Source organism: Lathyrus oleraceus, chromosome 1 (assembly GCF_024323335.1).
Source record: "Lathyrus oleraceus cultivar Zhongwan6 chromosome 1, CAAS_Psat_ZW6_1.0, whole genome shotgun sequence".
NCBI classification, from domain to species: domain Eukaryota; kingdom Viridiplantae; phylum Streptophyta; class Magnoliopsida; order Fabales; family Fabaceae; genus Lathyrus; species Lathyrus oleraceus.
Window position 1 is genome coordinate 373,868,986 of NC_066579.1, and position 26,711 is coordinate 373,895,696.

The window sequence follows — 26,711 nt, forward strand, 5'->3', positions numbered from 1 at the left end:
CACCTAGCAACACCATATAGGCAGCATCCTGATCCCCACCTTCAAGTTCCTGGATTCTAGCATCGGCTCGATCCAAATGATATTTCAGCCGTGTGCAAACTCTTTCTGACTCTTCAGTCTTCAGCTTCTCGCGTTCCAGATTATCCTTGTATTTCTGAATGGTATTCTCCAATTCACGAGTACGAATCTCATAAATCAGTCGTGCTTCCCTTTTCATTTCAAGGGTCAGTTCCAGAGTCTTGTTGAGTTTTTGAATCCGGAGTAGAGCTCTATCCAACTCCTCTTCCTTTGATTTGAACACAGATTTAGTGCTATAGAGTGCTTGTCCAAACTTTTCTCTCCTTGCTTCAGACTCTCTAGCTCTTTTGTTGGAGACTTCAAGCTCTTTGTCCTTCTTTTGTTGATCGTCTTTCAAGTTTCCATTCTCTACCGAGACTCGGCCAAGCCTGATTCTCAAATCTGCATTTTCCAACTCCAACTCCTTGATACGGGCATTGAGCTTCTCTACATCTTCAGGTAATATGGGCTCTGGCTTAGGAACCAATGGATAGATAGAAGGATCAAATGGAAAAGGGAGTTTAATCATCTGAACCCTCTCTCTAACCCAACAAGTGTAAGGTTCTTGGGCAATGGCATTTCTCTTACCCAACTCCTTACCTTTTCTGATAACTGCTTGGCAAGACCTCTTGATCTTTTTCACCATGGGATGATCTGCTTCAACACCATGTAAGATGAAAGGCTCTAGAGCTTCAGCTTTTGGAGGGCCATTCATAGGGTACCCATGTTGCCTCAGAGATAACACAGGGTTATAGTTGATGCAACCCTTGGTTCCTATCAAAGGCACATTGGGGAAGTCTCTAATGCTGACAATCACATTCTCGGTTTCCCAATCCCTGATATACCACTTAACATGACTGGAGGTGATGGAAGCTAACTTCTGGAAGGGCTTGAGTTCCTTTGAGACAAAAGGACCTTCTTCGGGCATATGGGATCTAAACCAGGCATGCAACAACTGTGCACAACATAAGACGATTCCTCCCTTCTTCTCATGACGATCATGGAGAGTGTAGTAGAGATCTGCCAAGAGGAACGGTACAGGGTTACCAGAGAGGAAAATTCTCACCGCCAGGTGGTCCACAAAATGGTCAATATTTGGGAAGAGAACTATCCCATATACCAACACGGCTAACACAGCATGAAAGGTTTCCCAATTCCCTTCTTTTTCCATCTCCTTGGCCTGATCTTCCAAGAACTTCCTAGAAAAACCACTGAAAGGTCCTTTCACATCCCAATTGTCCACGACTTCAGAAACTTTCAGACCCAAAGCTGAAGCTATCCTCTTGGGAGGAATATCTTCATCGAGCTTAGGAAATGGATTATGATCCTTCAAATTCCGGCCTATGATCCTCTCAACCTCCTCCAAGGTAGGAGCCAATTGGAAGTCAGAAAACGTGAAACAACGTAGAGGTGGATCGTAGAACTGAGCAATAGTCACCGCGGTCATCATGTCCATCTTCTCATTTAGGATGTCCAGAATTCTTCCATAGTTTTGTACAAAGCTGTTGAGTTTGAGTGGTGTTATTTTGGCACTCATCTTCTGCAGGCTGGTAAGGTCCACGTTCTTGTATTTGAACTGAATAGTGCCTCTTCTCTCAGGATTCATCTTGCTAACAAGCCTTGGATTCCTGAAATAATGCGAAACAAACTAAGAGTTTTGCTTTTTATGCGTATGCAATGAATGGATGGATGCAATGTTTTTTTGGATAGGTTCAAAGGTTCGAGGTATGGATAAATTTGATTGCTTTCCAAAATAGGGGTTCTCACCGGGTATGATCTAGGGCTTTGTTATAAAGGATCCCCAGAGTCATTGATTCACAAGAATGTTTGACGCTTACGGGAAATACTTTCCGGTCGTCAACTCCATCAAGGGAATCTATTCTGGGTAAGGTTCTCGTACCGACTCTTACGGAGTATTCACCTCGGGAGTCCGCACTACGCAACCATCGACTCGGTTCTAGACATGGTACTCAGAGTCATGGATTCAAAAGACTGTTTGACGCTTACGGAAAATACTTTCCGATCGTCAACTCCATCTAGAGAATCTATTCTGAGCGAGGTTCTCGTATCGATTCTTACGAAGTATTCACCTCGGGAATCCATACTACGCAACCATCATTTCTAGTTGGCCAAAGGTTCAATGTTCTAAAAGGTCCTTAGAGTCATGGACCCTTTTGAAACATCGAAGCTTACGAGGTATACACCTCGGGTGACAATATTTGCAAAAGAATCTACTCTAAGTGAGGTTCTCGTACCGACTCTTACGAAGTATTCACCTCGGGAGTCTGTACTACTCAACCATCATCCTATCTTATGTTTTTTCTCTAGACTCGGGTGTAGAGTCTTTCCCACATGGTTTGCAATCAAAAACCCAAGTACCAACAATCACAATAGAACCAATATACAACAGATATATCAATACAATAATAAAGATAATAAAAAGCAATAAATAAGGAAAAGCCACACAATTAAACAAACAAAGGCACACAAACGTCCTAACTAGGCTTGACTCGCTTAGGGATTGGGTGTTGTCCCCAGCAGAGTCGCCATCTGTCGCACCTCGATGAAAAAATAGGGATACGACTTTAAGCGAAGTGCGATCGCACGCTCGCAATGATGGACTGAACAGAGTCGCCACCGAACTTTATTTATTCCTAAAAAGGAAAGGGGAAATATCGATAAAACCTAAGACAAATGAAAGGATAAGATATGGTCATCGCAACCAATATCAGGGTTCGGGGGTCGATTACGCAAGGGGAAGGTATTAGCACCCCTCACGTCCGTTATACTCAACGGGAACCATTAGGTCAGTTGTGTGCGTTAGTGTTAGTTGAAATGTTAGGCTTTTCGAATTATTAGGTGGGAAAGAAAGAAAGGAAGAGAATGTTTTTGGATTCTTTGACGAAGGACTAAACCTAAGTTTTTTATTAGTGGGCCTGACAAGATTTATAAATCCTGCTCCTACGTATCTCAAAAGAGAAATCAAGGCTTACGTAGTTCTGGGTAGAAAAATGTTTGTTTGTTGGTCGATTTTAGCGAAAGCTATACTGTATTAATCAACGAAAACATTGTTTTACCCAAAACAGATGAGGAGTGGACGCATACCACACATCGAACAGATTTATAAATCTACATTCAGAAAAGCGTCACTTATCCCGACTCAACAATTGTGGCCGAAACATTGTTTTATATCACTTAAGACAAGATACCTTTCGTTTATGAAAAAGGTTTTTGATTAATCGCACGACGGCGAGAAAAAGTTTGATCGGTTGGATGTATTTTGAGTGATGGCGAGAACTTGGATGAGCGAGATATACATCTCGAATCCTAGCCTCAGGAGTGCACGGTATACACCATGTTCCATTTCCATCTTTATTGAAAGAGGTTAAGATAGGAATTAAGTATTTTGGAATTTGATTGAGAAAGGGTTTGAAGAAACCGCATTGACAATTTTAGAGGATGGCGAGAGCCAAGATAGGCGAGGCATACGTCTCGAATCTTAACCTCAGGAGTGCATGGTATACACCATGTTCCATTTCCACCTTTATTGAGAAAGTGTTAAATAAGAATTAGGTATTTTGAGTTTTGTTGCAAAAATGAAATGACCATAGATCAAGTATTGATGGACGTTTAAAAGAAATTTGAATGAGTGTTTGAGAGAAAACAAAGTGGATAGACTTGGATGATGGCGAGAACTAGGATTGGCGAGATATATATCTCGAATCCTAGTCTCAGGAGTGCGTGGTATACACCACGTTCCACTTCCATCTTATTGAAAAGTTCTTAACTATAAATTAATATTTTTTGAGTTTTTATTAGAAAAAATGGTTTGACGTTGAATCAAGCGTTTGATGAAAGTTTGAAAGAAATGGAATAGAATAGAAGGGAAAAATGAATTGATTTGTTTATGGAGAAAATACTCGACGTTGGATCGAGTCATTATTTTTGTATTTTTTTGGAAATGGTTGATTTTATTCTTGTGTTAGTATCTAGCTAAACAGTCAAACAAATAAAGAAATAAAACAGTACAAAATTATTACACATCGGGGGAGTGGGGTACATTTTGTCAAATGGGGATTCAAAAATCATGAAATAATTAAATCAGGTCCAAACAACAAATAGTGCAATGTATGAGTGTAAGTGCAAGAGAACCGGCTCATTGTAAGAAAGCCCAAGAGTAAGCTATGTGAGGTTGATGGCGATGCTTAAAAGCAATCGACTTACAAGGGTATGGAAAAGGGGTCGATATTGAATCGAGAAAAGTGTGATTTTAATAGTTTAAAGCGGTTTGAATGGATGATGAAATTAAAGGAAACCAAATTTGTGTTATTAAATAATAATGAAACTATGAGTATGGGAGAAATTATACTAAAACATAAAAAAAAATGAATGCTAATAGAAAATAAAATGCTATATATGGGTATCGAACCCACTCCACTAAAGATCATGAAACTACCCCCTCTCCACTAGACCAATTATGATTAGTTATTATTTTAATGCTAATTTGGATAAATAAACCAAGATAGATTAAAAATTAGAATTAAAAAATAAAAACTAAGATAAAAAAAAGTCTGTTGGACTACCAAAACAAAAAAAATAAAATTAAATCCAGCCGCCTGGCTGTTGGGTTCTAGAGGCTGATTGATTGGGAATACCAAAATACTATACTAATACACTACTAAATGAAAACATTATTAAATGAAAACCTAGGAAGTTTAAACATAAAAAAAATTAATGGTTTTAATGTTTATTCTGTTTAAAAATAAATTGAAAAGAAAGAAAAAGGGGACAATGTAACAGACGCTTCCGTCCTCGTTCTCTCCCAATCTCACAAACTCGCTCTCTCAATCTCAACGAATCTCTCTCTCTCAACTTAAACTTACGTTTCTCTCATACTGCGCAACCTCAACGAAAGTTTCTCTCACAACTTAATCTCATGTTTCTCTCTCAAAAACCCTCTCTCAATCGCGCTTTCACCCTCAACTCTCATGATACTATCCTCAATCATTCATCACCTCTCAGGTTTTCTCTCAATCGCTCATAAGAAATGCACAAATTTGGTTTTCAAAGAGATTCAAGTAAAAGCTCACCTTCGGCGACGACGACGGCTCAGGTAATGATCAAATCTTCTCCCTTCGCGTCTTCAGATACTGGTTTCTTATTTTGATTTGGGGATTAGGGTTCTTGGTGGAGTTCTTGTCCGCCTCCAGTTTTTCTTAGGGTTTCGTTTTCAAGTTTTTTCTTTGCCTCTCCAATTTTCATCCTCTTTACTGATTCACTTCCTCTATATTTATGTTTCACAAATTAGGGTTTTTGATTTGGTATGGTGGAGTTCAAAAGAGTATCTCTACAAACTCCTTTTTATGTGCTCAGAATCGGATTGTCCTGTTTGATGCTTGTTCTTGGAACGGTAATCTGAGCATGTGCTTTCTTCTTCGCTTTTGTCTTAACCCTGTTTTGGGTATTTTTCTGAATTTTACTGCCTTGCCGATTGCTCTGTGTTACTGCAGTGAAAAAAATATTGAAGATTCAAAGGCGGTTTCAGTTCCGGTTCAACGGTCTGGTGGATGATAGGTTCAATTGTGTACTGGTTTTGTTTAGATTTGTTGCTGCAGGATGTGAGCTTTACTGTTGAATGTTGTGATAAGGTGAAATTCTAACCCTTCCTTGTTGATTAACATAACCATCCTCAAATCACACCCTAAAGCATGCGTTGATTTGATTGCAGGTATGATTCTGTGATGGAAGCGGTAACTTTGGCGGAGAGAACGACAATAGCGAATGCTTGCCAACAGTTGGATTAAAGTTACACCAACCAAAACACCCATGCTTAGACCTGCTTCTAGCCGACAAGATTGAATACAAATCAACCCACACCTTAACATCAATTTTGTTGTGCTGAAATGCCATTTCAGACATCAGATCATAAACAATGGGATTTTGTTCGATACCTTCCATCGACATTCCAACTCCAACCATTGTTGAGTTAACACTTGTTCGTGCTTCAATTGGACCAGATGCTACAGCATCTAATATCCCATACATCTCAATGTTTCCTGCAAAATTATGCAGCATACACCAGATGTAAGGAACACCATAAAACTGCTCTGAGGTAATCCATATGGGTTTAACTTCAGCAAACAGATCAAGAACCAACAGATTTCCCACAGGAACAGAATGCAAAAGAGCCTTCATTTGAGGAGGTCTCCAGAACGGATCATATGAAAATAGCCATCCCTGCATTAACCAAATAGCATCATTATCACTGTCGCATCCTGCGAAAAATCAACCGGCGAGACTCAAAATAAAACACACACAGAGCCGCCACTAAACGTTATTTATCCCAAGGTAGGGAAAGGAAACGCTCAGAGAAACCTGGAAAGGAAATGGTCTCGCGACCAAAGAGAAAGGGTAAGGGAGTCGGTTACGCAAGGGGAAGGTATTAGCACCCCTCATGTCCGTCGTACTCGACGGGATCCACGTCCTAGAAATAAGAATAGGTTGCTAAAACATCACACACACACACGGGAAACGCAGGTGGGGTTAAGAGAAGGGAGCTCGATAAGGTATCGCACCTTATGCCTACATATCTTGTCTGGAACAAGAATCAGAGCCACTGTAGTTCGGCTTACGCACGCCAAACAACACAAAACAAGCAAACAGATGGCAAACATGGAGCCCGACAACCACTGGATGGAATTACGTCGGCATCCGAACCAAAACACACTCAAAAGGGCAAACGTGGAGCCCGACAGCCAATCACTGGGCTTACGTCAGCATCCGAGCCAAAACACACAATCAGATAACAAGCAAGCACACAAAAAGAAAAAAAAGTGCCCGGAGTGGTCTCGCACGACCACCTGCCTACATACCTCGTCTGGAACGAGGATCAGGGCGATGTAGTTCCCCTGATAGGGACTAAATTGCTAACCAGAAACCGGGGAAAGACACACGATTAGGGAGCTGAGACTCGAGCCTAATGTTGTCATGCATCGTTTACCCTAAGTTCAGTTTTCTATCCTACTTGCATAAACAAGCCTATCCTAACCAGGAAAGAAGCTAGCACACAAGCATACAATCATATCATACATCAAATGAGAACAGGCATCTCAAACAAGCATGTCAATCAGATATCCACATAGCACGCACTATAGCCAAACAAGGGGCTCACACAATAGGTTTGACTGCCTCAGCAAGTCGTCTGTACGGGCTGTGTTTGCTCTTAACCTTGCCATTACGAGGCTAAGGTGAAGCAGATGATGGGTGAAGTGAGGATCAGACCTCACAGCTCTTATCCCTAACCAGGGAGAGCTGACAAATGAGCATGGGTCCAGAATAGGGGAACCCTTTTATACTCGAAGACTCTGATACAACAGATCTTGGGCTTTTGATCTCAATGCTACAACCATGTAATGGGAGCAAGGAGAAGACTCACAGAATAGTGGGGGACAGACTGCTTGTCCCTAACTTCCACCAATCGCCTTCTTTGAAGGACTTTTCCTGCTTGGGCTTAAAAATAAACATACACAAGCATTGCCTCTTAAGGAGGACTTCAGACAATTTGCCCGGCCCGGTAACAGCCGGGTCTCCAGACTACATGAAGTTTAGGAGGTTATCTCAATGCAAGTTGCTTAAGCAAAGCAAAGCAAAAAGTTCACAAGGAACTGAGCAACTAAAGTACCTGGAAACAATCAAACACAGTTAGTAATCAGACAGACAAACCATAAACAACAAGTTCAAACAATTAATCTATACAACTCAATGCACAACAAGGCCAGCCAAAGCTCAAGCCCATGCTTCACAACCTACAAAACACAATTATGTTAGTGTACAAACATCAACAACATCAATTAAATTGATTTGGATCATTCTCCATGTGCATTATGCTTTTGATCCTGAAAAATCAAGCAAACATTAGCAACATGACCACTAGGCCAAGCCTAGGGTCCAAAGGCAATAAAAATCCCTAAACAGCAAGGTATTCTCAAACCAAAGTCAAATTAAAGTCAAACAAGAGCAAACATCATTGGTCTCATGTTTACATCATTCATTATGCTCATGTTATGCACAAAATAAGGCAAACTAGTTCAAATGAAGCACCAAGCATACAAACAGAACTATTGCATTCAAATCCACACCAAAACAATTCCAAAAATTCTCAAATAATTTACACATAAACAGGGGATATTCAAGGTCTACCATGTCAAATTTGAGCTCATTTGGGCAAATGGAGCCATGTCAATGAAAATCAACAAAACAGACACAATTATAGGCTCCAAATCACAACATCAACACATGCTTCCACTTCAAAAATTCATAACTTGATGAAAACAAAAAAGAAATGGATGAGACCAAAACAGGGAGGTCCTAACATGTGTCTACTATAAGCATATCAAATTTCATGATCATACAATACCACATGAGCATTTCACATTCAATCTACCAACCTATGTCACACAAGCTTGCACAATTGGTCAACAGAAATGAAAAATCACAATCAAATTGAAAATGCAATGTAAAATTCTACAAAAATTCACAGAGCATCCTAACATGTTAACTAAGCATCATGCAAAATTTCAATCAATTTCAACATGTATAGGTCACTCAAATAATTCCAGAAAATTGACATCAAGAGGTGTGACACCAATTGTCACACCTAACTTCCAAAATTCATAACTCCATGGTCAGGTATCAAAAATGCATGAAATTTACATGGAAATGAGCATCAATGAGTCAACATTCATCACAAAAATTTCCAGACATTTATTTTATGATATGAGAATTTCATGAATCAAATGGTACAAGGTGTCAAAAATGGATACATGTGAAACAAGCCTAAACCAAATGATATTTTTACCATGCACAACTTTGACCAATAGGTCAAAAAAATTCTAAAGTCAACAAGGAAGTCATAGAAAAAATTTCCATATTTTTCTGATTTTTCTACTATTTTTTATGCATTTTTTAATGTCATGGTAATTTTTTAGAATTTAAATCAAATTAATTAAATTAACACAATGGCATTTTTGTAATTAGTAATGGCGGGGGCGGTAAACGCCTGGTTTGAAATTTCAAATGGATTTGAAGATCTACAGCGCTTTCTTCATCGTTCTCAACACAAACTTTTCCAGAATTCAAGAAATTCGAAGAACAACAAATCTCCATGGAAATGAACAAATAGATACTCATTAGAACCGTCTCAACCTCTACAATCCAAATATCAACTTATCTAAACCTAATTGTTCCTAAATCGAACGGATCGAAGAGATTAGGGTTTGACATCAAAATTTAATTTCCAGATTTCGCGATCTATAGTTCATCATTTCTAAAACTACGAACATCAACGTGATCTACAATCAACAAACTACAGAACACATACATTAATTGGCAAAAACATGACATTCGAAAAACTCGAGCACCTGGAATGGCAGTGTAGTATCGAGCGTTCTTCGTGCGTTTTAGCTCCAAACAAGTACAGCATAAACTGGTGGAAGGTGAGTAGAACGCTTGGATTTGGTCAATGTCGCTCCTAATGCTCAAAGCTTCGATTCACCATGGGAGATGCTTCTTGGAACAGTCGCGTTTCAAGCCTTTGCCACCTTCGAATTCCAAAAACAACTGATGTTGATGATGATATGAGTTCAGATCAAAAGGAATTTTGAAGTTTGGTTGAGGAATGATGAAGAAATGTCGATTTCAAGTTCAATGTTCTTGATGAAATCTTGGAGAATTGGAATGGTTTTGAGATCCAACTTTGGCAATTGTGAAATTCTGTTAGGTTTTGAGTGTGATTAGGAATATATATGTACACTTAATCATCCACTAATCATGTTAATTAGCCAAATGCAATTGTTAATGAAATGGCTAATTTCCAAATGAGGGCAAAAGTGTAATTTCCACATGACAGCACATGCCACCTGAATGACAGCTCACACACCTTCCAAATGCCATGTGTGAGCTGTAGAAACTTGTCTCACTCTCACTGGTTGTGTATTTTGCAATTTCACTATGTGTTGTCAATTGTCCAATTTTAGCCATTTCATTTTTCAAGCCAAATCTCAAATTACAAGGCCTATGCATGAAGTGATGATTCCAACAAATTTTAAATGCCATTCCTGAGGTGTAGCAAAAAGTCTCATCTCAAAATTCCAATTATTTTGAAAGTTGGACAATTTTGCCCCTGGTCCAATTTAACAGTCCAGTTGAAAAGTGACTTTTTGCATTGGCCACTTTTGGAAAAATCCAATGATGCACCATGAAAGTACCTCTCAAATGGAGTTTGTGCATATAAAGAACTTGCAATTTGGACAAAGCATGTGGAAATTATGGCCTCCTGATTACGGGTCATTTTTGAATTTCACTGAGCCATAATTTTCCAACTATACATTGGATTTTCAAGTTCTTGGACTTTTTGGAAAGGTGAGAACAAGATCTACAACTTTCATGTTGAACAAATTTTCATTTGAAGCTTCCTTGGACACGTGGCTTTGAGGTCCAAAACTTTCCATTTTTGGAAACTTCCATTACAAGTCACTTTCTATTTTTGGCAGTTTTTGTCCTGACTTGATTTTCTTCATTCTTAAGCTTTGAGATGTCATTTAACACTTGTTCCAACATGAATGAAGTGTATCCAACTCATTTCCACCTCCAAATCCATCAGATCATGTACAGTTGACCACAGTTGACTTTTCAACTGATAGATGAATCTGGCAATGCATAGATCAAATTGAGCCCCAATCTTCAACTGAAATGGCTCAAGGGTGAAACCCTAGCCTTAATAAGCACAATATAATCACATTATGAACCCCATAACCATCACAGACCTCATCTCCTGATTATGCCCTGACTGACCCAATGCAACTGATTAGGGTTGACCAGTGGTCAAAACCCTAGTCTCAAGGAATCTTCTTCAATCTCCTGATGACATCCAACCATGATGATGATTATGTATCATTGCAATCAAGATGAAGACCAACATCCATTGAGAATCCCAAAACCCTAATTCACAGCCCAATCCTCAGATGGCCCATGATCAGTCAATAAACCCTAGGCTTACACTTTGACTTCCTCATCTTCTGATCAAGACTTGGGAAGATAGCTTGCACAATGTAACCACATGATATGCAATATGAAATGCCTAATGCCCTAAAATAAAATGCAAATATGTTAATGCTAGTCCCAAGAGAGGAGGGCAAATTTTGAGGTGTTACAGCTGCCCCTATTCAATCCACTGTGAACCTGTCGATACGAAATAGCCTCGGCTTTCGGATGATCAGGATGAAGAGTGATTGAATACCAAGAACAGACGAACAATTTGCACTCTGATGGGAAAAAATTAACAACGCCTGTCAGCATCGGCGAATAAACAAACTCGAAAGAAACGTCGACCTGGATACCAAAATAAATGGTAACACAGGGATAACCATGGCCTGATCACCACACATCCACGCGGGATTATCAACTCTGCCTTTGTTTTTTATTCTTTTCTTGAACCCCGAAATTTTCTTATTGCATAAACGATCCTCAGATCTCTGCATTTGAACCCCGGAAAATGCCTCAGCATCTCTTTTTGCCAACATAATGAACCCCGATCTCCAATTTGAACCCCAGTCGCCTGACGATAACTCGCGATCGCCAATATGAACCCCGTTCTCCAGAAAATGTCGCAACATCTCCTTTTCTCCATTTGAACCCCAGGAAAATGCCTCAGCATACCCTTTCTCCGTTTGAACTCCAGGAAAATGCCTCAGCATATCCTTTTCTCCAATCTCTCGTGATAATTCCGCTGGCAACGTCGGAAATAACACCAAACCACTCTGAGGGCGACATGTCAGAGGGTAAACCTTCATAAAGAAGGTAGCATGTGTATCTCTTCCTCAGAAGACACCTACAACGACCTCCACTGGCCTCAGCCAGAGTCTAAGGTAACACATGAACAGAAGATAATCCTGAGGACCTCATCCCGGATATACTCTTCAACTCCATCTCCATTTGAACCCCAGAAAATGCCGCAACACTTCCTTTTCTCCAGTTGAACCCCGAAACTTGCGCTGATCGCATAACGTCCTTCGATTTTATCTCCATCTCTGCTCGACGGAAACATTTCCTCCAATATCGCACTACTGGGGAACATTGCTGCTCTGACGTCATGATGCTAAACTCCTCAGAGTAACACCTTCACCATCTGTCTCACATGACAGAAACCTCCTCCAGTATCGTACTACTGGGGAAATACCTTTGATCAAATCATGAGGCTAATCTCCTCAGAGCAACACCCTCACTGTCTGGCAAGAACCACTTCTCAAACGGTAACCACGGCTTGAGACTAGTTTATGCTTGCAATGATGCATGATTGATTTTCTCTGCGTAATGCTCCATAAACATGGAAATGCTACGCGGATATTTATTTTCTATGCAATATGCCATGTTATTTTTTCATGATGAATGCATAAAAATAAAAACATCCCCCCTCAAGGGACCCTTCTGGGGAGTACGAGACACTCTGCTGAGGAACTCGTCGCCACTCGGATTTCCGCCCTGCTGGGGAATAACACTGCTGCTGGGAAAAGGTAACCCTTGCTGGGGAAGAACCTCCTTTGCACCCAATCCACTCGAGAAACTGCTGGGGATAAGCACCACCAACACTCTGTGGGGATACACCAACCTTTGACTTGCTGAGGATATCAATCCTGACTCCGCTTCGGGAAAACCCTCACAGATACCTGTTGACTTCACTGGGGAAACACTCACAGAGACTCTGCTAGGGAAATAGCAACCTCCAGACTCACCTGGGGAAACACCCATATATCACCTGCTGAAGATAACCATCCTGATCCTGCCAGGGAACCGCATACTACTCCGCTGGGACAACCCATGCAATCCATAGGTAGAATCATCTCAGCTGTGGGATGCAGAAATTCATCCACTACAGGAACTCGTTCAATCCACTGGTAGGATGAACACTGTTGGAGATATATTTCATTGAAACCCGCTCCACTCGGGGAACTGCTGGAGATATATTTCTTTGAAACCCGCTCCACTCGGGGAGTAACAAACTTCAGACCTGGCTGCTGAGGAAACACCATCATAAATCCGCCGGGGACAACCATCCTGACTCGGCTGGGGAAGTCCACAGACCTTGTATCTGCTGGGGAGCTAGTCCTATAACTCTGCTTGGGGACTTAGCTGGGAAATGAGAATAATTGGCACAGAACACCCGTCGACTCATCGAACCACGGTATCTACCACCAATACCCATATCGGCTTTCCACTTTTGGGGAATTTCCAGACTCGTCTGGACCTTTTCTGCTCCATCATCTTATATTCCAAATCGCCCCGCGCTCGACGAGAGAGCGTACTCCTGGGAGTTATACAGAAATTTCAATTTTCCGACTTTGAAGAGTCTTCTTGGTTAATTTCAAGGGTCGTCGGACGTCCCTCCGTCGTCTCTCCGTTCCTCCTTCGTCCTTGATCGAACTCGGCGGGGAATTACAAACTTTCAAACCTTCCGATTTTGAAGAGTCTTCTTGATTACCATCAAGGATCGTTGTACGTCTCAACGTCTCTACAACATCTCTCCACATATCTGTTCCTGAGCGAACTCTCTAGGGATTTGTCTTGTCAAAGCTTCCACATCACAACCTGCAAGTGAGTGAAAATATCCGACAGTTCCTGCAAAACAGATCGTTAGATAAAACCGTGCCCCAGGCGTGTCAAGATTTCAACACTTGGGTCACTCAACCTTCCAAATATGATTTCAAGCTTTCATCTTATAAACATGCATTGGAAGGAACCTGTATGTATTAAAATGCAAAGTTCTTTATCAAAATAATCGGATGTTTTTGCAATCAAAGCGGTAATGAAAAACAAAACAAAATTATTTGACTGAATTTGCACTTTATTGATTGGAAAAGTGTGGCTCAAATGAGAAATACACAAGGAAGCAATTCCTGAAAAGAGGTAATTGCGCTCAAAAGGAAAAATCTATCCTAATGGCAATGTGAAACCCGTAATCTCATCGAGTTCCAACTCGGTTACACCCCATATGTCTTCAGACTCTCCATGCTTTCTGCCTTCTGAACAAGACGCTCCTGACTGATCCCTACCGGGTATTATCCATGATGCTTTTATCAAAGCGCAAACGATCATGCTAGACGCAGTTGTTCGTTACAATCCCTCTTTTGCCTGGACCGCCCTTTCGGGTTTTCAGTCCACCGGGATACCCTTTTTTGCCCAAGCCGCCTTTTCAGGTTTTCGACTTGCCGGGTGTACATTTTCATTCTTATCCCTAATTTTTGCCCGAACCTTTCTTTCTGTTTTTGGTTCGCCGGGATGCCCATTTTTGCCTGGACTATTTTGTTCTTTTCGTCCAGCGGGTCAATTTATACGAAGTATTTTTTAACTGCGTCCGCATTCACAGGGGATGGAAAATCCTCACCATCCATGGTTGTTAACAACAAGGCTCCGCCAGAGAAAACCTTCTTGACCACGAATGGACCTTCATAATTCGGTGTCCATTTGCCCCTTCGATCGTTTTGAGGAGGAAGGATCCTTTTCAGCACCATATCACCTACGTGATACACCCGAGGTCGCACCTTCTTGTCAAAAGCACGCTTCATTCTCTGCTGATACAACTGCCCATGATAAATGGCTGCTAGCCTCTTCTCCTCTATCAAGCTCAACTCTTCATACCGGGTCTTTACCCATTCAGCCTCTTGCAACTTCACGTCCATCAGGACTCTCAACGAGGGAATCTGAACCTCAACAGGTAATACTGCCTCCATCCCATACACCAATGAGAAAGGAGTTGCCCCAGTAGATGTGCGTACCGACGTTCGATACCCGTGCAATGCAAATGGCAACATCTCATGCCAGTCCTTGTAGGTTACCACCATTTTCTGCACAATCTTCTTAATATTCTTGTTGGCTGCCTCAACCGCCCCATTCATCTTTGGACGATAAGGAGAGGAATTGTGATGCTCGATCTTGAATTCCCGACACAACTCTGCCATCATCTTATTGTTCAAATTAGAACCATTATCAGTAATGATTCTCTCGGGAACCCCGTATCGGCAAATGATGTCTCTCTTGAGGAATCTGGCCACAACCTGCTTCGTTACATTCGTATAAGAAGCTGCTTCAACCCATTTGGTGAAGTAATCAATAGCCACTAATATGAATCTGTGCCCATTCGAAGCTGTAGGTTCAATCTTTCCAATCATATCAATGCCCCACATAGCAAACGGCCACGGAGACGACATTAAGCTCAACGGATTTGGAGGCACGTGCACCTTATCGGCATAAATCTGGCATTTATGACACTTCCGCACGTAATTGAAACATTGGGCCTCTATTGTCATCCAATAATAGCCTGCTCTCAGCAGCTTCTTTACCATCGCATTCCCACTGGCATGGGTACCGAACGACCCTTCGTGAACCTCTTTCATTAATTGGCTTGCCTCTGCATCATCAACACATCTGAGCAAGACCCAATCAAAATTTCTTTTATACAAAACCCCATCCTTATTCAGGTAGAATACCATGGCTAACCTCCGCAGAGTCTTCCGATCTTTCTTAGATGCTCCCTCAGGATACTCTTGCGTCTCAAGATAGCGCTTGATATCATAATACCACGGCTTCTCATCATCAGGCGCTGTATCAACAACAAACACATAAGCCGGCCTATCCAGACGTCCAACTTCCACACTGGGGAACTGATTCCACCTCTGCACCTTAATCAAGGCAGCCAGAGTAGCCAAAGCATCTGCCAAAGGATTCTCCTCTCTGGGCACATGATGCAACTTCACCTTGGTGAAAAACGTCAACAATCTCCTCGTATAATCTCGATACGGAACCAAATGAGATTGATGCGTATACCATTTCCCGTTAACCTGATTTATCACCAGAGCTGAATCTCCATATATGACAAGGTTCTTGATTCTCAAATCAATCGCCTCTTCAATACCCAATATGCAAGCTTCATATTCAGCTACGTTGTTGGTACACTCAAATGTTAGCCGGGCAGCAAAAGGAATGTGAGATCCTTTCGGCGTAACCAAAACAGCACCAACACCGCTTCCATTCACATTAACGGCCCCATCAAACATCAGAATCCATTCGGATCCAGGGTCAGGCCCCTCCTCCGGGATCGGTTCCTCGCAATCTTTCGATTTGAGAAACATGATGTCTTCATCAGGGAATTCAAACTTCATCGGTTGATAATCATCAATGGGTTGCTGAGCGAGGTAATCAGACAATACACTCCCCTTGATCGCCTTCTGAGAGGTATACTGTATATCATATTCAGTCAAAATCATTTGCCACCTCGCAACCCGTCCGGTCAATGCTGGCTTCTCAAAAATGTACTTGATTGGATCCATCTTGGAAATCAATAAAGTGGTATGAACCAGCATGTACTGCCTTAGTCGGCGAGCAGCCCAGACCAAAGCACAGCAAGTTTTCTCGAGCAGTGAGTATCTTGTTTCACAGTCGGTAAACTTTTTGCTAAGGTAGTATATGGCATGCTCTTTTCGACCAGACTCGTCATGCTGACCCAATACACCTCGTAGACCCCTCGAAGGCCGTCAAGTACAGAATTGACAGTTACTCCTCCCACAGGGAGACGTCAGAATCAGAGGTTCCTGCAACTTTTCTTTTATTTTTTCAATGCCCCTTGGCAATCATTATTTCGCCTGACCGCTTGATTTTTTTTCTTAACAACTTGAATATAGGTTCACCCGTGGCTGTTAGATGAGATGTGAACCATGACAGGTAGTTCAATCCTTCTTAAGAAACCACGAACCTTTCTTTATTCTTCTCGGTTCAGGCATTTCTCTTTTTTTTTTTTTTTTTTTTTTTTTTTTGCAGGATGAACCTCGATTCCTCCCTTACAATGAACTCCAACATCTTACCGGCTCGCACTCTGATAGTGCACTTATCTGAATTCAACCTCAGTTTGAATTATCTCCACCAGATGCCCCACTTCCGTTTGGGACTTTGCTATCATGTCATAGCATGGCATTCAACTTCATGATGAATCATATCATGAAACAAAGTCACCATGGCTCTCTGATATAGGCACTGGCGTCCTGCTTCTTTAGAGGACGATCCTCTCTCCATGGTAGCTTGTGCGCAACGACACCGATATTCGATCCTGGCATATCCTGACATGACTAGGCAGAAGGTATCCACATGCTCTTTTAACAAGACTACCATTCTGCTTTCGACTCGCCTCTAAAGCGGCCTCATTTTCCTGTCTTTCTGACCTCGGTGCTTGGAATAACAACCTCAATCCGCCCTTCATGCGGCTGAATCACCTTCTCCTTTTGTCTCAACAACCTGGTTAATTCCAGTAGATCACAGTCTTCTTCGCCTTCTTCTTCAGCCTGATTGCTCGGATTGTCGAAGTCATATGAGGGGTAACAGAATTGTTATCAACGAGATCCGGATAATTATTTTTGAAGTTGGGACGAGACAAATCAAAAAAGGAAAAAACAGAAAACAAACATTGCCATTTTTATTTGTTTTTAAACTGCAAAAATAAATGAAAAACAGGGAACACCGCTTTTTTGACTGAAAAACATCCATTTATTAATGATGCAGAAAATGCAAATTTAAACATGAGGTGGCCCTTACAATGGACCATTACGTGTCGGGCAACACGTATGGCTTTCATGCAGATAAACTGAAAACAAAAATCATTACTCTTCAAGTAGAGTGACAGTGCTGATCTTTTCAAGCCTTCCAGCTTCCTGGTACGCACGATTTTATCCATTGATCAATTCCCCAGTCACTGTCAGTTTCTTTACCCACTGCATAGGCGTGATCCGAATCTAGCATTCCGGCACTGAGAAAGGTGAACGACGGACGACGTCCTCTGTTCCGCTCAGACGAGTCTTGACCTGGATGATAACCAATCCCAGACATATCCGCCTTTACCACAATGCCTATGATCTGTCCCCATCCTGGGATCCCTCCATTTCTCACCACTTCTAATGCCTGCTTGTAAGAAGAAATGGATGGATTTTTCTCTTTCTCTGGACCAATGGCATTTTCCACCTTGACGGTTTCAGCTGCCAGCCTGAGTGCTTTACACCCCACATCGTCCATTTCTACTTTCATCTTTCTCTGGACCATTTCCCCAATTACTACACGCTCTTTTGTAGCAATAGCGGCACAACAATCATCCACACGAGGGAAAACTCCGCTCTTTGTCGGACGTTTTGGGACCACAGACATTGGCATTCTCAACTGATCCTTCTCAATCACCTCTATCCCTTTCTTGTCCTTCGACACCATTTTCACTTTTACAGGACCATGTTTTGACACGGGGTTAGCACTATCATCTGCCATCGGTGCAAAGCTGATTGCCTTAGAATCCACCAAGTCCTGGACCACATGCTTAAAAGCTTTGCAATCCTCAACATGATGCCCAGGAGCATCCGAATGGAATTCACATTTGACACTTTCATCAAAATTGGCCGGCCTTTGATCAGGTCCCATAGGTGCCAAAGTCCTCCACTGTACCAGCCCCATATCTTTCAACTTTTTCAATAGGAAAGAATATGTCACAGGCGGCTTGTCAAAATGCCGATCACTCATCCTCCTCCTGACTGGATATCCTACCCTCTGAGACCTCTGCTGGAATGGCTGACGCTGCTGTTGCTGTTGTGCAGGCTGTTTGTCAGCAGGAATAGTTACCGCAGCGGTGTGCTGGTAGTAACGGTCCCTACTGTGTCCTCTCTGGGCGTACACAGCACTCGATCCACCCTCATCCTTGCGCTGGTCATTACCAAAGGATTTCTTCGATCCAGACAACGAAGCGTTTCCTTGCATGTTCCCCATCTTCAGCCAGTCTTCAATCCTCCTCACCTTTTCGGCAATTACTTTCTGCTCTAAGGCGAACTCTTGCATGACACTGATTAGTTCTCCCATCTTCTCTTTCAGCTCGAGAATATCTGCGCTGGGAAGCTCCATGAGTCTGCGAGTATTGCGCCTGGTGAAATATCTGTGAGGTCGAGTTGCGTGCAAAGGTACTACTCTGCGAGCACGAGCAATGATTCCTGCAAAACAGCAAACAGGTTAATATGCATGAATGCAACGTCTGTCCATATGAGGAAGCTTCTGTCTTTTGATTCTGGTTTCATCGAGACAGATAAAATTTTGACATCCACATTCTGAAATTCAGATGTCTCTCAACCAGATTCTCAATCCATAATACTCCCCATATGGCTAGACGTAAGTTTGGTGCAGATGAATGCAAAATGAGAATGATGCATGAATGAATGCACTGTGCCATCCTCCAAGTCGTCTGATCATCTGTTGCTCTGAATCTGGTCTCTGAACTGATCATAACCATCTGAGGAGTGTGCAATCATCAATCAGACCCACGGGTTCCGAAATAAACGAAATACAGATACATCATCATCATCATCAGTCTCTGAGCAGATACCCACAATCATCTGAATCGGCCCGGGGAATCCTGAAATAAACGGATCCCCACTGATAAATATCTCGGCCCGGGGAATCCCGAAATAAACGGATCCCCACTGATAAATCACGGACAGCACTCCGGCGTCTCGGCAATAAATGACCATAAATCCGACTTATAAATAAGACCCACGGAACAAAAAGTCACCATCTGAATCCATCTGAACATGCATCTGAATGAATCACCCTCCCCTCACAGGTAAATTCTAAACAGGTCATCCTAAGGCGGATAATAGTCTCGACAATCGGGCAGAGATACTCAATGGGTTTGCCCTTTCGGGTGTGCCATTGTAGCTCCCTTAAGACCGTCTAAACCAAAGATCCGGGAAATGATCGGTCACCAGAGTCAATAACTCAGATGGAGTAACTCAAACAAAGCGGAATATCCACAAAGATGAGCACTACCAAATGAGCCTCGTCCGGCTTGTGGTACATCACACCGCCAGGCACATGTTGACTTAACATGAAAGAGGCGACATGAGACCACACTAATCCTAGGTGTATACTCGGGCCTGGGTTTTAGCCCCACTCAGAACACCCACCCCAAACAGAGGAACCACCTGCACAGAGGACGACAACAATATGATAGTATGATGCATGCAGACATTAATGCAAATATAGATACACACTGGTTAGAATAATAAATGCAATAAATAACACACAACAAGCAACCCAAACCAATCCTAAAACGCTAGGAAGGACTCGCTTAGGGACGATGGACCAGCATAGGTCTACATCATGGGTCCCCAGCAGAGTCGCCAGCTGTCGCATCCTGCGAAAAATCAACCGGCGAGACTCAAAATAAAACACACACAGAGCCGCCACTAAACGTTATTTATCCCAAGGTAGGGAAAGGAAACGCTCAGAGAAACCTGGAAAGGAAATGGTCTCGCGACCAAAGAGAAAGGGTAAGGGAGTCGGTTACGCAAGGGGAAGGTATTAGCACCCCTCACGTCCGTCGTACTCGACGGGATCCACGTCCTAGAAATAAGAATAGGTTGCTAAAACATCACACACACACACGGGAAACGCAGGTGGGGTTAAGAGAAGGGAGCTCGATAAGGTATCGCACCTTATGCCTACATATCTTGTCTGGAACAAGAATCAGAGCCACTGTAGTTCGGCTTACGCACGCCAAACAACACAAAACAAGCAAACAGATGGCAAACATGGAGCCCGACAACCACCGGATGGAATTACGTCGGCATCCGAACCAAAACACACTCAAAAGAGCAAATGTGGAGCCCGACAGCCAATCACTGGGCTTACGTCAGCATCCGAGCCAAAACACACAATCAGATAACAAGCAAGCACACAAAAAGAAAAAAAAGTGCCCGGAGTGGTCTCGCACGACCACCTGCCTACATACCTCGTCTGGAACGAGGATCAGGGCGATGTAGTTCCCCTGATAGGGACTAAATTGCTAACCAGAAACCGGGGAAAGACACACGATTAGGGAGCTGAGACTCGAGCCTAATGTTGTCATGCATCGTTTACCCTAAGTTCAGTTTTCTATCCTACTTGCATAAACAAGCCTATCCTAACCAGGAAAGAAGCTAGCACACAAGCATACAATCATATCATACATCAAATGAAAACAGGCATCTCAAACAAGCATGTCAATCAGATATCCACATAGCACGCACTATAGCCAAACAAGGGGCTCACACAATAGGTTTGACTGCCTCAGCAAGTCGTCTGTACGGGCTGTGTTTGCTCTTAACCTTGCCATTACGAGGCTAAGGTGAAGCAGATGATGGGTGAAGTGAGGATCAGACCTCACAGCTCTTATCCCTAACCAGGGAGAGCTGACAAATGAGCATGGGTCCAGAATAGGGGAACCCTTTTATACTCGAAGACTCTGACACAACAGATCTTGGGCTTTTGATCTCAATGCTACAACCATGTAATGGGAGCAAGGAGAAGACTCACAGAATAGTGGGGGACAGACTGCTTGTCCCTAACTTCCACCAATCGCCTTCTTTGAAGGACTTTTCCTGCTTGGGCTTAAAAATAAACATACACAAGCATTGCCTCTTAAGGAGGACTTCAGACAATTTGCCCGGCCCGGTAACAGCCGGGTCTCCAGACTACATGAAGTTTAGGAGGTTACCTCAATGCAAGTTGCTTAAGCAAAGCAAAGCAAAAAGTTCACAAGGAACTGAGCAACTAAAGTACCTGGAAACAATCAAACACAGTTAGTAATCAGACAGACAAACCATAAACAACAAGTTCAAACAATTAATCTATACAACTCAATGCACAACAAGGCCAGCCAAAGCTCAAGCCTATGCTTCACAACCTACAAAACACAATTATGTTAGTGTACAAACATCAACAACATCAATTAAATTGATTTGGATCATTCTCCATGTGCATTATGCTTTTGATCCTGAAAAATCAAGCAAACATTAGCAACATGACCACTAGGCCAAGCCTAGGGTCCAAAGGCAATAAAAATCCCTAAACAGCAAGGTATTCTCAAACCAAAGTCAAATTAAAGTCAAACAAGAGCAAACATCATTGGTCTCATGTTTACATCATTCATTATGCTCATGTTATGCACAAAATAAGGCAAACTAGTTCAAATGAAGCACCAAGCATACAAACAGAACTATTGCATTCAAATCCACACCAAAACAATTCCAAAAATTCTCAAATAATTTACACATAAACAGGGGATATTCAAGGTCTACCATGTCAAATTTGAGCTCATTTGGGCAAATGGAGCCATGTCAATGAAAATCAACAAAACAGACACAATTATAGGCTCCAAATCACAACATCAACACATGCTTCCACTTCAAAAATTCATAACTTGATGAAAACAAAAAAGAAATGGATGAGACCAAAACAGGGAGGTCCTAACATGTGTCTACTACAAGCATATCAAATTTCATGATCATACAATACCACATGAGCATTTCACATTCAATCTACCAACCTATGTCACACAAGCTTGCACAATTGGTCAACAGAAATGAAAAATCACAATCAAATTGAAAATGCAATGTAAAATTCTACAAAAATTCACAGAGCATCCTAACATGTTAACTAAGCATCATGCAAAATTTCAATCAATTTCAACATGTATAGGTCACTCAAATAATTCCAGAAAATTGACATCAAGAGGTGTGACACCAATTGTCACACCTAACTTCCAAAATTCATAACTCCATGGTCAGGTATCAAAAATGCATGAAATTTACATGGAAATGAGCATCAATGAGTCAACATTCATCACAAAAATTTCCAGACATTTATTTTATGATATGAGAATTTCATGAATCAAATGGTACAAGGTGTCAAAAATGGATACATGTGAAACAAGCCTAAACCAAATGATATTTTTACCATGCACAACTTTGACCAATAGGTCAAAAAAATTCTAAAGTCAACAAGGAAGTCATAGAAAAAATTTCCATATTTTTCTGATTTTTCTACTATTTTTTATGCATTTTTTAATGTCATGGTAATTTTTTAGAATTTAAATCAAATTAATTAAATTAACACAATGGCATTTTTGTAATTAGTAATGGCGGGGGCGGTAAACGCCTGGTTTGAAATTTCAAATGGATTTGAAGATCTACAGCGCTTTCTTCATCGTTCTCAACACAAACTTTTCCAGAATTCAAGAAATTCGAAGAACAACAAATCTCCATGGAAATGAACAAATAGATACTCATTAGAACCGTCTCAACCTCTACAATCCAAATATCAACTTATCTAAACCTAATTGTTCCTAAATCGAACGGATCGAAGAGATTAGGGTTTGACATCAAAATTTAATTTCCAGATTTCGCGATCTATAGTTCATCATTTCTAAAACTACGAACATCAACGTGATCTACAATCAACAAACTACAGAACACATACATTAATTGGCAAAAACATGACATTCGAAAAACTCGAGCACCTGGAATGGCAGTGTAGTATCGAGCGTTCTTCGTGCGTTTTAGCTCCAAACAAGTACAGCATAAACTGGTGGAAGGTGAGTAGAACGCTTGGATTTGGTCAATGTCGCTCCTAATGCTCAAAGCTTCGATTCACCATGGGAGATGCTTCTTGGAACAGTCGCGTTTCAAGCCTTTGCCACCTTCGAATTCCAAAAACAGCTGATGTTGATGATGATATGAGTTCAGATCAAAAGGAATTTTGAAGTTTGGTTGAGGAATGATGAAGAAATGTCGATTTCAAGTTCAATGTTCTTGATGAAATCTTGGAGAATTGGAATGGTTTTGAGATCCAACTTTGGCAATTGTGAAATTCTGTTAGGTTTTGAGTGTGATTAGGAATATATATGTACACTTAATCATCCACTAATCATGTTAATTAGCCAAATGCAATTGTTAATGAAATGGCTAATTTCCAAATGAGGGCAAAAGTGTAATTTCCACATGACAGCACATGCCACATGAATGACAGCTCACACACCTTCCAAATGCCATGTGTGAGCTGTAGAAACTTGTCTCACTCTCACTGGTTGTGTATTTTGCAATTTCACTATGTGTTGTCAATTGTCCAATTTTAGCCATTTCATTTTTCAAGCCAAATCTCAAATTACAAGGCCTATGCATGAAGTGATGATTCCAACAAATTTTAAATGCCATTCCTGAGGTGTAGCAAAAAGTCTCATCTCAAAATTCCAATTATTTTGAAAGTTGGACAATTTTGCCCCTGGTCCAATTTAACAGTCCAGTTGAAAAGTGACTTTTTGCATTGGCCACTTTTGGAAAAATCCAATGATGCACCATGAAAGTACCTCTCAAATGGAGTTTGTGCATATAAAGAACTTGCAATTTGGACAAAGCATGTGGAAATTATGGCCTCCTGATTACGGGTCATTTTTGAATTTCACTGAGCCATAATTTTCCAACTATACATTGGATTTTCAAGTTCTTGGACTTTTTGGAAAGGTGAGAACAAGATCTACAACTTTCATGTTGAACAAATTTTCATTTGAAGCTTCCTTGGACACGTGGCTTTGAGGTCCAAAACTTTCCATTTTTGGAAACTTCCATTACAAGTCACTTTCTATTTTTGGCAGTTTTTGTCCTGACTTGATTTTCTTCATTCTTAAGCTTTGAGATGTCATTTAACACTTGTTCCAACATGAATGAAGTGTATCCAACTCATTTCCACCTCCAAATCCATCAGATCATGTACAGTTGACTTTTCAACTGATAGATGAATCTGGCAATGCATAGATCAAATTGAGCCCCAATCTTCAACTGAAATGGCTCAAGGGTGAAACCCTAGCCTTAATAAGCACAATATAATCACATTATGAACCCCATAACCATCACAGACCTCATCTCCTGATTATGCCCTGACTGACCCAATGCAACTGATTAGGGTTGACCAGTGGTCAAAACCCCAGTCTCAAGGAATCTTCTTCAATCTCCTGATGACATCCAACCATGATGATGATTATGTATCATTGCAATCAAGATGAAGACCAACATCCATTGAGAATCCCAAAACCCTAATTCACAGCCCAATCCTTAGATGGCCCATGATCAGTCAATAAACCCTAGGCTTACACTTTGACTTCCTCATCTTCTGATCAAGACTTGGGAAGATAGCTTGCACAATGTAACCACATGATATGCAATATGAAATGCCTAATGCCCTAAAATAAAATGCAAATATGTTAATGCTAGTCCCAAGAGAGGAGGGCAAATTTTGAGGTGTTACAATCACCACTCTGCATTCCCTTGAAAATTGTTGCACCTAATGAAGAAATGTACTCTGGATCATCAACGGGTGGGGTGTTCTCATCAAAGGTATCGTAGTTGTATATGTGGCTGGATCTTCCATACTCTTGCAGTTGTTGTTCAACAAATGCTTTACCGATCTCAACAAATAAGGGATCAATTGCATCAAGAAGATAAGTGCAGGTCCATTTGGGGTCACTCTTAACAGAAAACCAATTTCCCAAGTGTGTTATTTTTGCTGATGGAAATATATATTTCAGAGCAGCGGGGACATTTCTAGAAAAAGTTGGCAGGAATTTTCTTCTGTAAAATTAATTGCTGATCAAACCAGCTCTGTGGAAGTGGTCCGCCCCCACCTGTGTAAGTTTCCCATACGTGACCATGTGAGAAACGCTGGGCCTCCAAAGAAATCATCCAAATCATAAATGCTCATGTTAAATTTCTCCTTGAAAACTTTCTGCCAGATAGCCTCTTGTCCCGTAAATGCAAGTGGCAAGTTGACACCTTGCAGAGCCATCCAGTCGATTTCCTTTTTCCATCTTTTCCAGTCTCACCAAGCAAAAGAATAGCTAGAAGTAACAACATTCTGGTAATAGCTCCATGGAACAGGTCTCCGAACCGAGATTCCAGCATCGTAAACATGTGGCAGAAACCTCACATTGGGTACTGAAAATAGTTGGGAACCAACCGTTTTGTCCCAAGATATATGTGAACCACACCAATTCTTCAAATACCAATGCAAACCAGCAACAATGTCCACTCCTGTTGTTCCTTCAATTAGAATTTGAGGACTCCCTAGTGTTGCAAAAGAAGGATGGTTACTGATAGTGAAACAATATTCGCCTCCGCATTGCTTCTTGGAGAGGATGCGGAAGTGGAAGGAAGAGGAATGGGAAGGCAACAATCGGGTGAGGAGGGAACGGACGGCATCTTCCTGGACGGACGAAGGAGCTCTTTCTCGGTCTTGGATTTGAAATTGGATTGGAATTGGGATTAGATATGAATTATGGTTATATCTTGGTTGTGATTTTTTTGATGAAATTTGGGAATTGGTTGTAATGTAGAAGTTAGTTGTAGGATATGGATTTGATGCATTGTTATGCTTGAATGTTAAATGAAAATGTATGTATGAAAATGAGTTTGGAAATGTTTGAAAGTTAAATATTATTGAATGTTATGAAATGTGTGTATGTGCTATTTTGATTTGAAATGAACTATGGATGTAAAATGGATCATGTTTGGTTATAAAATGGATATGGATTTTTAGGAATAATCCAAAACTAATCTAAATGTCAATTAAGAATCAAAAAACCAATAGAAACCAATTAAAATTTAAATCAATCTATACTTTGTTGAAACTACTTTGATGTCAACTCTAACATTTATTTGGAAATTAAAATCAATTAGAGTTCGAATCATTAGTAAAACACAATTAAGATTAACTTGAAA

The 26,711-nt window shown here is 41.2% G+C and overlaps 1 pseudogene; it reads right to left on the minus strand.

Annotated features, from left to right (window-relative positions):
• Positions 1–26,164, minus strand: part of LOC127107840 (alpha-N-acetylglucosaminidase-like) — a 70,723-nt pseudogene extending 44,559 nt beyond the window's left edge.
• Positions 26,165–26,711: the final 547 nt, after the last annotated feature.